Source organism: Nannospalax galili, unplaced genomic scaffold, assembly GCF_000622305.1.
Source record: "Nannospalax galili isolate Female #2095 unplaced genomic scaffold, S.galili_v1.0 scaffold469, whole genome shotgun sequence".
Classification (NCBI taxonomy): Eukaryota; Metazoa; Chordata; class Mammalia; order Rodentia; family Spalacidae; genus Nannospalax; species Nannospalax galili.
In genome coordinates, this window is record NW_008359443.1 from 348,595 (window position 1) to 366,145 (window position 17,551).

Here is a 17,551-nt window from a genome sequence, read left to right on the forward strand (position 1 = left end):
AGTCACAGAATAAAGGGGATGTACCACTGACTGAGCTGAGTTCTGTGTCTTACTGCCTACTATCCAGCCTTCCTGGAGAGGACTCTCTCTTCGTAAGCCACGACTCAAGGAAACCCAGCTTTCGCCGTCTCCGCACCTTCCCACGCAATCCAGCAGCTGACAGATCTCGTATCTCGAGGAAGTGCACGGTGGATTGGGATGGAACCTGACCAGGCCAGCCCCGGTAGCAGAGAGCCTCAACAACGCGGAGAAGCAGGGACCTGCCTGAGAGCGCAGCGATCAGTAGAGTTAGAGTCACCAGCACCCAGTAGACGCGGAGACCCACAGCAACGCGGTGCAGGACACGCGTGCACCACAGCAACGCGGTGCGTGACCCGCCGCACCCCAGCGATGTGTGGGAGACCGGCGCCACTCCCAGCAGCTGGCGCCCCGAGATCCCCGCATGCCCATAAGCTTCATCAGCATTTCTGCAGTGTTGTTGGATACACTCATCATGGAAAAGAGCCTCCCATTGTAAGAAGAGGGGGCCAGGCAGAGATGCCCTGCAGATGTCTCACCAGTCTTGGGCCATATTTAAGGTTGCATTGAAGCCAAGGAGGATATTTTTTGTCCGGGGGCATGTATGCCATCCTTGTGTACAGCTTGTAGGAGTTCCTTAAGGTCTCCTGCTGAGTTATGGGTACCATTGTAGGGGCCTGTGAAAGGTGGGGACCAGATTAACTGGTAAGGCCTGATATTCTAGGTTTTGGGTGTCCCTGATATTGCAGAGCTGTTGGGTAGCTGAAGGGGCAGATTTTGGCAGGGCTGGGGGAGTAGGCTGGGGTTTCTCCCTAGGGGGAGGTTTGGGGTCTTGGTCCTTAGCTTCCTTGTGTGGGTAGGGAGGCAAAGGCAGAGGAGGGTAGAGGTGTGAGGGTTCCATTTTAAAGTTAGCTAACTCTTTCATGATACTTTCTATGGCCTGTTCCAGGGACACCAGGTCAGCCATGGGGTAATCTTCTGGGCATTGCTCATCCACGTCCTTAGAGGAAGGGTTGAGACAAGGGGGAGCCTTCTCTGATATTGTGGGTTGAGGGGGTACCTACACATTGCCTGATGGCCACAACAATGAGGAGGAATTGGAGGGGGAGGGGAGCCATCTTTGATCTCCCTCCATCTGGCCAGGTAGGCTACCCTGGTCCAGGCTTCTGAGTCATATAGGTCCCTGGAGGCCATCCAAGGGGCAAGTTGTAGGACTTCATCCAAAAAAGAGGCAGCCTCTCTCTCTGAGAGAGTTTAACCCCTCTACTTTTAAGAAGAGCCTGGAGGCCCGATTTGGGGATCCCTCAAGTTTCCAGGGTGTTGCCCATGATAGAAAAGGAAAGGAGGGTGAAACGCCGAGTCCTAGTGGAATGTTCCTGAGACCCAGAGGTCATGGGGGATTCCTAACTAGTCCAGAGCTCAAGCCTGACCACAAATTTCAGAGAACCAGTGACCACCCTAATGGTTTTTAACTGGTCATTGTGTTACTGGGTTTTGTAGTAAAGAGACCTATAGATAGGAGGTCTTTGCTGACACCCTGTGGGCAATCAGGGTCCATTCAGAGGACTAGGAGCTTTGGCTAACATCAGAGAGTTGCCCTGATCATACGGCTTCAGTTGCCCTTTTGTCTTAAACGGTCCCTTGCGAAGGCGCAAACCGAAAGTGAAAAGGAAGAAAGGAGAGAACACCGATCCTCAGGGTGGGGTGGCCAAGGCTTGGCAGCCCATGTCCCTCTGTTGGGGAGTACTCACCCTTCTCCTGTGTGTCCCAAAGAGCCTGTCTCAAGCCGCATGTTGGACATCAGCTGTCGGCCCCCCCTTCAGCCCAAACCCCACTGCTACCAGGAGGCCGTTGTGCACCAGCCCCATCATGGGAAGTCAGGGCAAGGAGAGAGACCTGTGAGGGGAGGGAGGCCTCGGGCAGCAGTGAGTATGATGGGAAGAAACACCCGGGAGGCTGTGTCAGTGGATAGCTTGTTTATTATGGGGGAAGCAGAGTTTTATACAGGAAAGCTTCACAGGCAAAGAGGCTGGGGTTGGGTTTTCTGGCAGGCTGGCAGGTAGGGGGAGGGAGGGGGGTACTAAGGCTATGTGACCTTTGTCCTGTCTTCTGGTCACATAATCTATAAGGGACTCAGGATTAAAGGATTAGAGGCTTAATAGTTTAACTTGGGGGCTATTGGGTAAGAGACAGTGTCCCTAGAATGGAGCAGGCCAGCTTCCTGCCATCCTCACTAGGAGGACTCCAGCCTGGCTCTGCTCTACATTCCAGGCACTCTTGACTTATCCCAACAGGCATTAGTCTCTGTGTTTCCCCATTACCCCCTCAAGATATAAACTATAATAAATTCACATAAAAATATATTATATAGTTTGTCTGATACCACAAGAGACCTCGAGAGAACTCTGGTGACAAAACTGGCACAGCCAGCAGGCTGGCATTAAAAACGACAAACCACAGAAGTTTGGAAAAAGCTAGAGAGCTGATGGTGGTGCTGATGTGGTTTTTACAATGGATTACAAAATCTGTAACTAAAAAGAAGCCAGCCACGCAGAAGCATGGACCACAGCTATGTTGTAAATGTGGGGGTATGCTGCGGGTATGTGAAGATTTGTTAAAGGTTATCCAGAGGGTAGAAAAACTTTTACCCCCAAACAGAGCACCCAGAGAGGGGGCGTGGCCACTTTGCATCATAAAAGCTGTGCCCCAGGCAGGGGAAGCTGCAAAGGCCAGGGAGGTGCTGGCAGACCAGGTGCAGAGCTGGAGAGAGGAAAAAACAGGACACTTTGACTTGTGTGAGTTCTAAGGACTCAGAGGAAAAGACAGATAATAGTAAAAAAGAAAATGACCTAGAAATAAAAGTAGCTAAAGCTGCCCCTCAGATTCAACCTTTGATACAAAAAATCAAAAAAAAAAAAAAGCCAACAGTGCTGTAGCCAGGAAACACTCCACACGGGAACTGTTAAAACTAGGAAAAACTTACAAGCAAGCAATCAGAAAGCCCCTCACCACGTGGCTGAGTTATATAACCACCCATCTGTCCTTGTGATATGGGCTGTTCAACCTAGGCCAATGCAGGGGGAGCAGTCCTTAATGGGATGGCTGACTGAAGGCATTAAAGATACATGGTCATCACCAAGGGAGACTAACATGATTAGCAGGGGCTGGAGGACCATAAAGGAGGGGCAGATATTACTGAGAGAACTAGGTATGAGAAAAGCAATATTTGATGGCAGTTCACTGGGCCAGATAAGACTGTGTTCACCAGAGATATGAAAGATAGCTTAATTCAGCTGGGACCTCGAGAATGGTATGGGGCTTTAAGGTTTTTAATAAGCCCTTTGATGGGACAGGATCTTTGTAAAGTGAGAGAGCCTTTGGCAAATCTAAATGATTCTAACCAGCCTGTAAAACATGTCTGTAAAATAACAGAACACCCTATAAGAGATATAAAAAAGACCAGACAGAAGAAATGGTCCACTTGGGTTACTCAAGACAAATGTGGCAAGACTTATGTCAAGCCCAAATTCCCAGAGAAAAAATTGTTAAAAAACCAAATTCAGTACTAAGGCGTTTCTGGAAGGTTTTAAAACCAGAACAGTCTACAAAGGACATTCAAAGAATAAAAACTGTACAGGATGGTTAAGAATCCTCAACGATTAAATAAGATGCATATCTCTTCTGATAAAGGCTATACTAGGGGTGGAAGCAGGTTTTCCCACCAAGTTCTCCCCCAGCAACCTGTTGTGGTCAATGGGAAGATGACAGATGTGGCTAAAGTCAGGAGGCAGACCCAGAGCCTGCCTGACTCAGGGAACCCACAAGTGCAGTGGGGACAGGAGAAGCCCCCTGCCTCCTTAGCCCAGTGCAGGGTCAGGAACTGGAGCCAACACTTGTAAGTGTATCAAGAATAAAAGAATACAAAGCGACTCCATGTAAAAATCCCCCAAGTGCGAAATGACTCCAAGGGGATAACTAAAAATGATTAAGAGCTAACCAAATCAATGCCTTGTACCCATGCTATAGTACCTAACAAGGAGCTATGGAGAAAACAGTTAACATGAATGGACACAACATTTTCATGCTATGTGAGGCCTTGTCTATGATTGATTTAATATATAATGTTAATGTTCCTTTGAGTGTTTTATAGATATAAAACCCAGTTAGAAAGATACCTGAAGAAGCAAAAGCCAACTACAGCTGTAAGATTCTTGGGAGTTTTATGGTTGGGTAAGATAAAGACAGAGACTCCCAAACTATACAACTGTTAAGAAAAACTACAGTACCAGGGGTGGATTGGCCCTATGAGCTGTTGGTCAGAGAGAGATCCTAGAGGTCCTCAAATTCACCAAGGATATTACCACTAACGTCAGTTATACACTAGAAAGGTCAGTAAGGCCATGTTGCTGAAGTCACTGCATGTTGTGAGTGCGGGAGAAGAAGAGATGGAGCTGAGACTAAGCCAAAAACTCTGTGCCCCTGAATGGATGACATTCATATTGCCAGAAGGTGCTATGAAGATGGCTGGGGAAGAAAGGATCCCCTATGATTCTGTTCAACAATGGACACCGTGTGCTGCACACTATGGACATGCCAAGCAGTGCCCGCAAGTGCAATAATGACTTGACAAATATACGTACAACTGACAAATTTCTAATTGGATAAGGCCCGTTCTTAGGGGTGGAACACACATCTGCCGCTGTAGGCCAGGCCAACACCTTGTATCAAGAAAGGCTACAGGCCCTGATGGGGAAGCCATCACAAGTACACTGTTTAATGAATATGGTACACCTACTGGGATATCTTCTAGGCATTTGTATTTACATTCGTGTTTGTTTAGATGTGTCTACTTCCTTCCATTTGTCTTTATAATAGAAGAAACACCACTGAGCTAGATCAATGGCCACGGCTTAAAGACAAATAATGGGGACATCACTATCACGCCATGATACAAGAGAGATCTCCCTACATCTGTCACCCCCTCCAAGGCTCAGGGACCTTAGCGGAAGATTGGCGGGAAGATTGTAAGAGGAGAGGAAAGGGGTGGAGAGAGTGTCCCAGAGACTTGATTCCTCCAAGGGGCGGGGCCTGCCGCAGAGAATGTGACTGCAGAGGGGTTTCTGGGTGCCATCTTGTGATGGAAGCTGCAGCGGCTGGAGTGGAGATAAAGATGGCCCCAGCATCTCACTTGTGTTGCGAGAGGGGGCATTTACTGACCTGGAGCGAGACTGCAGGCCCAAGATGCATGGGTGAAAGTTAATGGAGACTGTGGAAGTGATCTGGAATGGTGACAGCCGCATAGAGCTGGGTGCCAGGCATTAGTCTCTGTAAGTTTCTCCATCCCCCCCACAAGATATAAACTATAATAAATTCACATTAAAATATATTATGTGGTTTGTCTGATAGCGCAAGAGACCCAGAGAGAACTCTGGCAATAATGTGACAAACTGAACACTGCCTAAGAAAGCTTGTGCATGCAAATTAAAAGTCTGTACTATGCAAATGACCCATCCATTTTATAAAAGCTCCCATCCTTTGTGTGATGATGTCCTTGAGCTTCTAAACTTTGTGTCTGCTCTGGCTCACTTCCTCCCTTGCAAGATTATTCTTTCTTAACAAACTCACTTTGATTGCTACTAGCCATGTGTCTCTGTTCAGTTCCTATTCCCAGATACAGCACGGAAATCCCAGTGGGTGCCTACTAAACTCTGGCATCCACTGGTACCAGGTGGTGCACCAGCCAGGAGGTAAAGCTAATGTGTCTAATCTCTCAAGTTTTCTACTCGTTCTGAGGACACCTGAGAGAGGAGCTTTTCCAGATTTTGGGCACGGGTCAGGCAGTTAAGAGCCATTATGGCATCCACCTCTTGAAGATTCCTACGAGAGGATGATCTAGTCACGAGCCAAGTTTAGAAGCCAGCCCCCTCCAGACACAAGAAAGTGCTCACACATCAAGGCACACTACACAGCCCTGTACTGCCCCTGTCCCAAGGCTGCTGCTCAGGAAGGACTAATGGCCTCAAAGGACTGGGATACTTCCTTTCTTTCTCCCCTGAGAGATCTACCTTCCTTCTTTTGCCTCCTCCTCCTCACTTTCTCTGAGGCCTGTGGAGACAGTGGGCTTGAAGGTGGGGCAGGGAGGAGCCTATCAGGGTGCTCACTGTTTGGACACCAAGGATCCAGGTCATAGCCCCCAAGATAGGGCATTGTCAAGAGACCCACGTAGGTGGATGCTCACTGAACCCCAAAGTCCAGTGATACCAATACCCACTTTCCCTGAAATGCTTCCCAGACATTCCCCTCCTGTGAACTCCCAGTTCCCAGGACAGCCTCCATTTAAGCCTACAGCTTGTCCTGTGTGGTAATTTATTTTTCTGTTGCTCCCACCAGACTCCTGGTGGGAGGACTTTCATCTCTGTGGCTGTCAAATTGAGTACAGTCTAGCATGGGCTGTACGCTTAGTAAGGAACCAAGTCCAGTGTCATGAGGGAAGAGCTTCTGTCAGTTCCACTAGGTTGTGCTCTAGCTGTATCAAGTAGAGGTGGAATGCAGAGCATTGTTTCAGCAAAAATGGAAGAGGAGAACTCATTATCCAGGTTTAAATTGATGTTAGAGGTCTGGGGAATCTTCTAGCGTGCTCAGTGAGTGGGCATCCTGTGCCACGTTGCTGATGAAGGTGGAGTTGGTGTTACAGCTCTGTGTAGAATGAGCCAGCTGTGTGTAGACACCAGAGCATGCTGCTCCTTCACAGCCTGTGTGAGACGGGGGAGTCCAATAGAAATGATCCTCACAAAGCCTTCAGAAGTGGGTTAAAACTTCCTCATAAAGTGCTAATTAACTCCTCCCTCTGACTTGGTTTTCTTCCTGACAAAAGCAATCTGAAGATTGCTTTTCCTCTGCCTGACATTCAGCTGCATGGGAGCATACAGGAGAGTATGCCCATGAAAGAGAAGCATCAAGATTAACATGTAGAAGCTGAGGGCAGAGGAAGACGGGACCCTACCATTGCCATGTCCTCCACCACCTCCTCTACCTCTACTACCTTCCAGTGTCCCCTGTAAATATGTGTGAGGCTTGATCCCATGTGGCAGTGTTCCGAGGTGGGGCTTCCTATGTGCCCTGTAAACACATGGGTGTGAGACTTGGTTTCATGTGGCAGTGTTCTGAAGTGGGATTTCCAGTATCCCCTGTAAACACACGCATGTAGGCTTGGTTCTGTGTGGTAGTGTTCTAAGGTAGACCCTCCATTACCCCCTATAAACATGTGTGTATGACTTAGTCCCATGTGGCAGTGTTCTGACATGAAGCTTTTAGGAGACGATTGATCAAGAGGGCTCTGAGGTCATGAATGGGTTACTCTTAACAGGCTTAGCAGGCTATTGGGAGGTAGTAGAGACTTTGGGAGTTGGGGTCTAATTTGGGAGCGGTTGGTGTGGGTATGCACCCTTTCCTGGGAGCTCCACCCTGCCTCCTGCCTGATGTGAGGTGAGCAGCTCTGCTCTACCTCACACTCTGCATGGTGCACTGCCTCATCTCAGGGCAAGAAAGAGCAGCTCCAAGTACCATGGATTGTAATCTCCAAAACCAGGAGCAAGAATAAATCTCTCCTCTTTTTAAGTTGATTTTCTCTGGCATTTTGGCATAGCAATGGAAAGCTGGCACATCTTTTAATACTTTAAGTATTTTCTGAAGAAAGATGGGGTGGTGAGGGGGTGGTGGAGGTAGCAGGACAGACTGATGGGGTTGGGGAGTGATGTCACAGTTACCATATTTGTTTTTGTCTTTTGAGACAGGGTCTCTCTGCAACCCCAACTGGCTTAAAACTCACTATGTAGACCACATTGTTGGCCTCAATCTCACAGAGATCTGCCTGCCTCTGCTGGGATTAAATGTGTATGCCACCGCACCCAGCTTAGTTATCATTTTTAAGCAAATATTTGTTGAGTGCCTTCAGTTCAAAACTACCCAGAACATGGTTCCAAGTAGCCCAAAGAAAATGTAGCCTTAATGCCCATATGGATAAAGTTACCAACAGCTTTTGAGGCCTGTGTGATCAAAGTCAGTGTTCGGAATTGATGACCCAAGTATCCCATGAGCTCCTGACACCCCAGGAAAACAAACTTGCCCTTCAGGGAACTGTGTGAGGGCAAGAACACGGGATCACTCATTTGGCAATATTTCCAACACGATCTGAACAAAGGAAATTTCGTGCTTAACTTGGATAAGCAGGACACTCCATTCCTATCCAAAGCCCCTCCAGTAAGGGTCCATATGGTCCATTGGTCCATATGTCCAATCTGATTATTTCCTGCTTGCAGGATCTGTATATACATGACAATTGATACAAAGGCGGTGCCAATCACAAACTGGAGTGCACACAGCTTCCGCACTTCTGAGAAGACTCCAGGGAAATCCCACTGGGATCACTGCAGTGCAATTGGAAGGACAGCTATATCAGGCAGCACAGTGCTGGGCACTTGGGATCCCGTAACTTATTTAAATACGTGTACACATGCGTATGCAATTACATAACCTACATGTTTGTAAATGGCTTCCACACAAAGAGATTATTACTCTCATTTTACAGAGGAGGACACTGCGGTTAAAGAATGAATAAACCTTTTGATTTCTCAATCCACTCTTTTTTTTTTTTTTTTGGTCTTTTCAAGACAAGGTCTCACTGTAGCCCCAGCTGACCTAGAACTCACTATGTAGATCAGGCTGGGCTCGAACTCACAGAGATCTGCCTACCTCTGCTTCCCTAGTGCTGGGATTAAAGGTGTGCACCACCATGCCCAACTTGTTCATTATTTTTACTTTATGTATATGTATATAAGTGCATCTGTGTCATGCAGTACCTGTAGAGGTCAGAAGAGGATATCAAATCCCCTGGAACTCGAATTAAGGACAGTACTGGGAATCGAACCTGGGTCCTCTGTAAGAACAATCAGTGCTCTTAACCACTGAGTCATCTCTCCATCCTCCACTCTGTTTTTGTGGTTTTTTTTTTTTAAGAACATTTGGTTACTCAGTAAGATTTAAAGATCAAAATATAACATAAAGCTGAAAAAAAATTAGTCAGGCCCCAGTAGCTGTCCAGACCTCCAAACCATGATGCTTCCGGCTCAGAAATGGATTTTAGAGGAATAAAAGTTGTCTTTCATCCAAATAGATTTTAATTTTACAATTTAAACCAGTAAAACCTCCACCCAAAAGCATGTGAAAAGGTGACAACCAGTGGAGAAATTCCCTCCAGAGTCCACCTCTCAGTTTCAGCTACAGAACGCTGCCAAGATTTTTAATTCAAGCACACATGTCAAGGAATGGCATAATCACATTGAGTCAAATCAAATCTGACAACAAGAAGCTCATCTATGAAAGAAAGTCATTCAGAGGTCACAGCAGAACAGCTTGTTAAAAGCCTTTGTAAACCACAGTGCAAATATTGACATTTATCAACATTATTTTTATTATTTTTATTTTAAGTGGCTATCTTAGCGGACTATTTATTTATCCATCCTGGGGCCTCAGCTCAACTCTAATGAGCTGGTCTTACAAAATTACAGAAATCACAACATGCTATAAAAGCTGGAGGTGAGCAGCCCCGAGGGCATCTCAGAAGAATCTACAATGTAGGCGTTCGGAGTTATTGGAAGGGGACAGTGTCCTGGGAAGCAGCAGAAGGAATGAAGCGACCTTTGGCAAGAATGGAAAATTAGGTCATTTTACAACACGAGAGGGGAAAGGCATTTTCATTTTACAGTCACCGTGAGCGAAACTGTGGTACGCGAAACCGTCGTCTGGGCACTCATCACCTAGGAAAGCAGACCTCTTCCTCCTCTGACCTCCACGGGACTTTTCTCCAGACTCTCTGAGCAGACGGAAACCTTCCGTCATTCTTCTGCCCACCGAACCCCAGATGTGTGTGCGATTCTGTCTCTTCTAATTCCATCAGACTGGTCTGTCACCGTGTTACATACTCATTATAGTCTTGAAGACAAGAACAGAAAGCCCACGTCTGCAGTGGGGGAACAGGACAGAGCCACTGCCTCATGAGCAGGGCTCTGTGGCCACTGCCCAGGCCCCACCTGCCCAACATGCACATTCCTATCTGTTCCACATCCTGTGTTTGATGCTCCCCAGAGGCTGATGTGCTGGAGAACAGTTGCAGGGTTCACAACAGGACTACCTGTGACAACAATGGACATTCTCAGTGGTATAAAAGGAAACGGGTAAAACAGAAATTTCTGTGGGCTGGAGAGAATGCTCCGAGAGTGAAGTGCTTACCATGTAAGGATGAGGAGGACCTGGGTTTGATTCCTAGCACCCATGCAAAGAAGCTGGGCGTGTGGCACGTGCTTGTAATCCAAGCGCTGGGGGAAGCAGCAACAGGAGAGTCCCTGGGACTCGTGGGTCAGCATGCATGGCACGTGTGTGTGCTGTGGTTGCCAAGCTCCAAGCCAAGTAAGAGATCCTCTCAAAACACAAGGTGGACAGTTCCAGAGGTACGACACTTGAAGTTTTCCTTGGCCCCATATGCACACAGACATGTAGATATACACACATACACATACACAAACATGCACACACTTAACTGTTTGTTTGTTGGTTTGTTTGTTTGAGAAAGTAATCCAGCACCAAGTCCGGTACTCACTATGTAGCCCAGGCTGACTGTGAACTCACAGTTCTCCTGCCTCAGCCTCCTGAGTGCTGGAGATTATAGGCATGTGTCACCATACCCAGCTTAAAGCTAGGTGCTTAATGCAGGGCTAAAGGAGAAGGGAATATTTGTGTGTATGTGTGTATGAGTATGCGTGTGTGTATGAGTATGTGTGTGCACACACATGTGTGTGCATGTGTACTGATCGGGATTGAACCCAGAGTCTTATACATTCTGGAAACTGTTCCTCTGAGCTACATTCCCAACCCTGAGAATGGTACTTGGAGCTGGGTGTTGCAGATCTCTGTGAGATCAAGGCCAGCCTGGTCTACACAGCAAGTTCCAGGCCAGCCGGGGCCACAGGGAGACTCTGTCTCAAAAACAAACAAAAGAATGGCATTTGTCATATTCTGAACAAGAGTTCCTTCCATAGAATAGAACATTTAGAATACAATTAAATAGGTAAGAAACCAGCTGCCTTGACTGGCTTTTGAGAAGAGGAATTGGGGCCTGGGAACCTGGAAAAGGATAGACAGATGACTCGAATTCTACCTTAAACTTTTTTAACTTCTTTTGGGTTTTTCCTGTATTTATTTATTTATTCATTCATTCTTTATTTCATTCGTTTTTAAGTGTATGATGTTTTGCCTGCAAGTATGTAAGTGCACCCATGTGTGCAATGCCCACAGAGGCCTGAAGAAGGCGTTGTATCTCCTGGAACTGGAGTTAACCTCCATGTGGATTCTGGGAACCAAACCTGGGTCCTCTGCAAGAGCAGCTAGTGCTTTTAACCACTGAGCAATCTCTCCAACTCCCCTTGTGCGTACTTTTAAAATTAGATTCTAATGGACCTTGGACGTCATCTAATTGAAACTGAAATGTAAGACTTGATTTTTCAAAGTGGAATTGTCAACATAAGACCTGATTTTTCCAAAAGGGAACTGTTGATACTCGTTCCTCTGTCACTCCCCTAGACCTCAGAAGTCCTCTACACAGAGGCCACCCATTTGCCCACTCCCTGTGTTTGCAGGAAGACATGATGGAAGGCATGTAGGGAAGGTGAAGGAAACAGAATTAAAGTCATCAGAAAAAATAACCAGGACCCATGAGATGGCTCAGTGGGTAAAGGTGCTTGCTGCCACAGCTCAGTACCACACGGTAGAAGGAGAAGAATGACTCCCACAAGTTTTCCTCTGACCTTTGTATGCATGTTGTGGCTCACATCCACCTACACACATACACATACACACACATACACATGCACACACACATACACACATACGTACACGCACACACATACACACGCACACACGTACACATACACACACATACACACACACACACACACACACTAAAATTACAACAACTCTAAAGTTCCAGTGTTGGGAATTTTGTTCCTCTTATTCCTACGGCCCTGTGATTTAACTTTATCTTTTATTGTGAGGACTGCCCTAGGGATATCTGCTTAGTAGAAGAGTGCTCTTGTATACAAGGAGTGTGCAAGACAGGATGGGACAGCTGCACTCCAGAGTGGAGCAGAGCGTGGACTTGGACGGAAAAGAGGGGTGGCCCCAGGAGGAGTATGGGATCGCGGGGATCTCGGGGCTCCAGCTGCTGGGCGTGGCCCCGGTCTCCCGCGGGCTGCGTTGCTGAGGCTCTCTGCTACCAGGGCTGGCGGCTCTGGAGGGCCGCACTCCCTCGAGGTACGAGATCCGCCGGCTGCTGGATCGCGTGGGAAGGTGCGGAGACAATGAAAGCAGGGTCTCCGTGAGTCGTGGTTTACAAAGAGACAGCTCTCTCTGGGAAGACTGGATCGTAGGCAGTAAGACACAGAACTCAGCTCAGTACAGCTCCTTTATTCAGTGACTCAGCTCGGCTCCAGGTCTTAGTGATTCAGCTCCAATTAATTAGGGGAAACCAGGATATTTATACTGTGGGGGCAGTGGCAAAAGCCTTAGTGGGTAGGTGCTTTCAGGATGCCCCATTTACATGTGGTGGTGGGCTTCTGCCAGGCTGCCAGACATTGCCTGGAAAACCTGGCAGTTTCAGAGCCAGAGGCCATGTTTCTGTGGCAGCTACTTCAAAGATGAGTCAGGAAGAGAGGTAGGAGGCCCCCTGCTGAAAAGAGGAGTCTTTCCATCAGGTGCCGAGCTCCTTAGAGCTATCCGGACATGGAAGACTGCAACCCTCACAGCAGGATTCCCCAACAGAGGAGGAGCTCTGGAGAGGAAGAGGAAGTGCGTCTTAGTCTCTTCAGAGCATATGCTAGCCAGCTTCCATTGCTGGAACAACTACTCAAAGGAAAGCCAGCTTATGAAAAAAAGGGGTGGTGTTCTGAAGGGGCCATGATCCAATGACCCTGCTGCTCTGAGACTGTGGTGAGGCAACACGTCATAGTAGGCATATGTAGCAGAGGAAAACTTCACCTCACGGTGGCCAGGGAGCAAAGAGAGTATGAAATAGGGGGCTCCCACAATCCCCTTTGAGGGCATGCCCCCAGTGACCTCAGATGCCCTCCAACGAGGCACAACTTCTTAAAGATTCCCCCATGTCTCAGTGCAGCAAACCCTTTGGACCCATAATGCTCATGTCCCAGCGCCATCACTTTAGGAGCTGGAATTTCAGTCTATGACTTTGGGGGTGGGGGGTCCAGCCCACAGTGGGGCTTTCCTTTCCTTCCTCAGCCTCTTCAAAGCAATCATAGGAACAAGGGTATTAATGAACTCCCTCCTCTTGGCCCTGGCTAACCAATAGCCTGGAAGCATAACTGTGTCACTGCCCTCCTTCCACATATCCCAATAAGCCATGCCACAGAGAAAAATGAACTACAAGCAGAGCCTGTGTTCTGGGAGAAAATATGTACACACCTGCACAGAAGTGTGTGCAGACACAGATGCACACACACACACTCACACACACACCCTAAGTGGTAGAACTATCTAGAAAGGTATCTTTGCATATTAGCTTGAGTTCCCAGGCAGAAAAGTTGTTTCTAGTTCTGATCAGACTGGTTTGAAAGAAACTGAAAGATTTAATGGCTTTCTGAGTAAGGCAAAGCTCACAGTGTCTAGAAGATGGAGTTTTTCTTACTTTGGCTTTTTCCTTTTCTTCTTCCCATGCTACATGCCCCCTCAACAGTCTCCTTTTGCAATATTTCCTTCTTTTTCTGTCACAACACACGCACACGCATGCACGCACAGGATCGGGCAGAGCAGTCATTGGCATTGCTCTAAGTGTTTCACAGTGCTCTAGACTTAGAAAAAGTGCATGCACTTGGTGTGTTATCCCAGTTGATCCTAAAATGTTTGGAAACCAAAAATAGATCTAGAAGAGACTAATGAAGGGGTCAACATGACAGAGTGAGCCCAGTCCACTTCCTACTTATAAAATAAGCTAACCCTACAGAGGAAGTCAGCAAGTATGTTCACTACCATCAAGAGCTCCATAAAGCACTACAGTTAAACACTGAATATTCCAGAGACACAGACACACGGGCTTCATTAAGGTCGGAGTCCTTGTGTGGCTTGAGTCTGCTAAAGGAGGAGAATGGAGGGCTACCACAGGACAGTCAGGCCAGCTACACACCCCAGCTTTCCCTTGACCTGTGCTCTAGGGAGGCTTCTGAGGTCTCCGCACTGGATCAGAAGCCTCCCGGACGTGAGAGTAATTCGCTGTTACATCCCTATGCTAGGCTCACCACAACAGCTTCACTAATGCTGAGTAAAGAACAACACAACTGTATTCAACTCCATGTTGAATCTCCCAGTTAAGCATCCTTTCAATTAATACCATTTGAACTCAATTTTTCAGTAACAAGGTTCTGAGCCCTTTTGGAAATGTTGGCTCAGGAAACGTAGAATTGTTAATGAAACTAAATGATTCCCTTTCTTTAGGAAGCACATAATCTTCACCCCAAACATCTTAATTTGGAGCCAACCAAATCTGAATGGCAAAGATTCCTCTCTCAAGGCTGATGTCACTGACCTTGTCACTTAGATACTAGTTTATTGTTCAGAAGTCTGATTTGACTAAGATTGAAACAATCAATTGAACAGAATTGACTATGAATTTTTCATTTAGACAGATTTCAAACATTTTTCTAAAAATTATACTGTTGGGGCTGGAAACAGCTCAGCAGTTAAGAGCACTGGCTGCTCTTGCAGAGGACCTGGATTCGATTCCCAGCACCCACATGACCGTTCACAACCATCCATAACTCCAATTCCAGGGGATCTGACACCCTCTTCTGACCTCCATGGGCATTGCATGACACAGGTGCACTTACATGCAGATAAGGCACTCATACACATAAAATAAAAATAAAAAATAAAAATAAATTTTAAAAATATACTGTTTTCTTCTGACATGGCAAGAATACTAATGAACAGGGAACGAGCCCTCCACCAGCAGTAATTCTAAAGCTCTGCATTGGAATGTCAATGACACCTATATTTGTTATTTTTTCCATGGACACAAAGCAGCTTAAGGAACTGGAAGCAGAGAGAGCAGATGGGAAGTGGGGTTGGGCTAAAAACTCTTAAGATCCTCTTCACACTCCAGTACCTCCCAACCCTCAGCAATGAATCACTTCCTCCAGCAAGGCACTGCTTCCTAATGGTTTCAAAGCAAGGCCACCAGCTGGGGACCAAGTGATCAACGGGTGATCAATGGGTGGCATTTCACATGCACACCACAACGTGATGACTTGGGTGTGGCTTTTGAAGCAGTGGCCTGCCTGAGATCCCCACCTGAGGCAGAATGCTGCTGGTCTGAGAGCTCACTGCTTCAGAGAGGGTGCACGTGGGACTGCCACAGACAGGTGGACCCGCCCTCGGTCTAGCAGGAGATGTGCTCAATTTCCCCCAAACACCCATCCATTCTCCCAGGGATTATCCCAGGACCCTGGAGCTGGTGTTTCCCAAACCTCTTAATGACCTCCCAGTTGCAATACCATTTTCTACAGTGATTGGTCAAAGTCCTGACATCTGTTTGCCAAGGCTTGTGGCTTCTTGGGGCAGACTGGCCTCAGGAGAAACTGTAAACATGTCCAAGATGGTCCTTGTGACTCAACACATCACTCTGTAATTTTCCCTGGTTCCCTTACGCCATCTCTTGCCTGGTGCCCTCTATATACCCAGGCCTCAAAGTAGACCTTCTTTCTCTGTTCACTGGAAAGGCTTGCCACTAGGACACAACTGGATTTTCTATTTGAAAAAGCATTCTTGAGCTGATCATGTGGTTCAGTGGTAGAGCATTTGCCTTGCATGCATGAGGCCCTGGGTTCAATCCCCAGTACCAGACCAAAAAAGATGGAGTACAGGGGTGGAGTCAAGTACAGGCTAATTGTATTTCTGTGTGTGTGTTCGGAAGCCTTAATTCAGTGCTCTTCCCAGTCGACAAATGAGTTCCAAGCACCTTGCAGAGGGAGAATTGCATGGGCAGTGACATATAGCCTTAATTACGTTAGGATCACCTGGGAAGCTTTTGCATCACGCTGTGGTGTCTGGGTTCAGTCCAGGCAATCAGACTCTCAGGGCTTAGAGCAACTGGCATAGCAGAACACACCAGGATCTGGCGTTGACAGGTGTGACACAATGTTGAATGAAGTAATTGACTTTGGCATGTTTTAGTCTTCTTCATAAGATGATGATGAAGAGTGCAATCTTCCCACTGCATGTTCGGCCACATCTGCCCACGGGAGACACTCGGTAACTTTGGTTCCTTCTCCCCAGTCTGCCAGACATCTGAGTTGGAAATCCCACAGATAAAGAACCTAGTACATTAATGTTTGACTCTACAAAAACACATAGTTTTTAAATATTTTCTTTATTATTTTTATTTTTGGTGTATGAGTGTATTACCTGCAGGTATGTAAGTGTACCTGTGTCATGCAAGGCCCTCGGAGGTCAGAAGAGGTTGTCAGATCTCTGGAGTTACAGTTATTAGCTGCCATGTGGGTGCTGGGATTCAAACCTGGGTCTTCTGTAAGAGCAGCCAGTGCTCTTAACCTCTGAGCCATCTTTCTAGTCCCAAACACATAGTTTTCTTTTGAAGGAAAAATAATCCCTCTGGCAGTCCCAAGAAACAACTCTTCTCGGCTCAACATCACCCTCTGAGCTTAGGCACAACTCTTTAAACGCAGATTCATATTAGCCTACCCTAAAGTGCCCAGTCAGCTGCTCTACCAGGGTAGGACCTAGGGATTGGTAGTGTGTGTGCATATACATGTATACACATGCATACACATGCATGTGGAGGCCAGGAAACAGTCTCCAGTGTTATTCCTCAGGAGCCATTCACTTTGTTTTGAAACAGTCTCCTACTGAATGTGGAACTGGCTAAGTAGGCTCAGTTGTCTGGCTAGTAAGCCTCAGGGCTCCATCTGTGTTTCCCTCTCCAGGGCTAGGACTAAAGATACATACCAGGCTGGGGTACAGGCAGGCAGATCTCTATGAGATTGAACCCAGCCTGGTCTACAGGCCAGGCGGAGCTACATAAGTTCTGTCTCAAAACAAAAACAAAAAAACAAAAACAACATACCACCACATCTGGCTTTTTGTGAGGGTTCTTAGGATTGAACTCAAATCCCTAGGCTTGCAAGGCTGAGCTATCTCCCTAGCCCCCGTGTGTCAGTATTTTTTTAAACACTTCTAAAATTAAGTCCAGGGCTAAGCCCAGTGATCCAAAGCTAGATTTACCTTCCAGCTCTGCCACGGAGGTGTGGTGGAGCCCGCAGGGCACTCACGGTGATGCAGTGAGGTAATGTAAGTCGGAACCTTTAAAACCATACAGCACCAGTGACGTCAGCTCTTAAACGCTGAAGATGATAATCTCTCATGTCGTCTGTGTGATGGGCCACGGACCTTCTGAGAC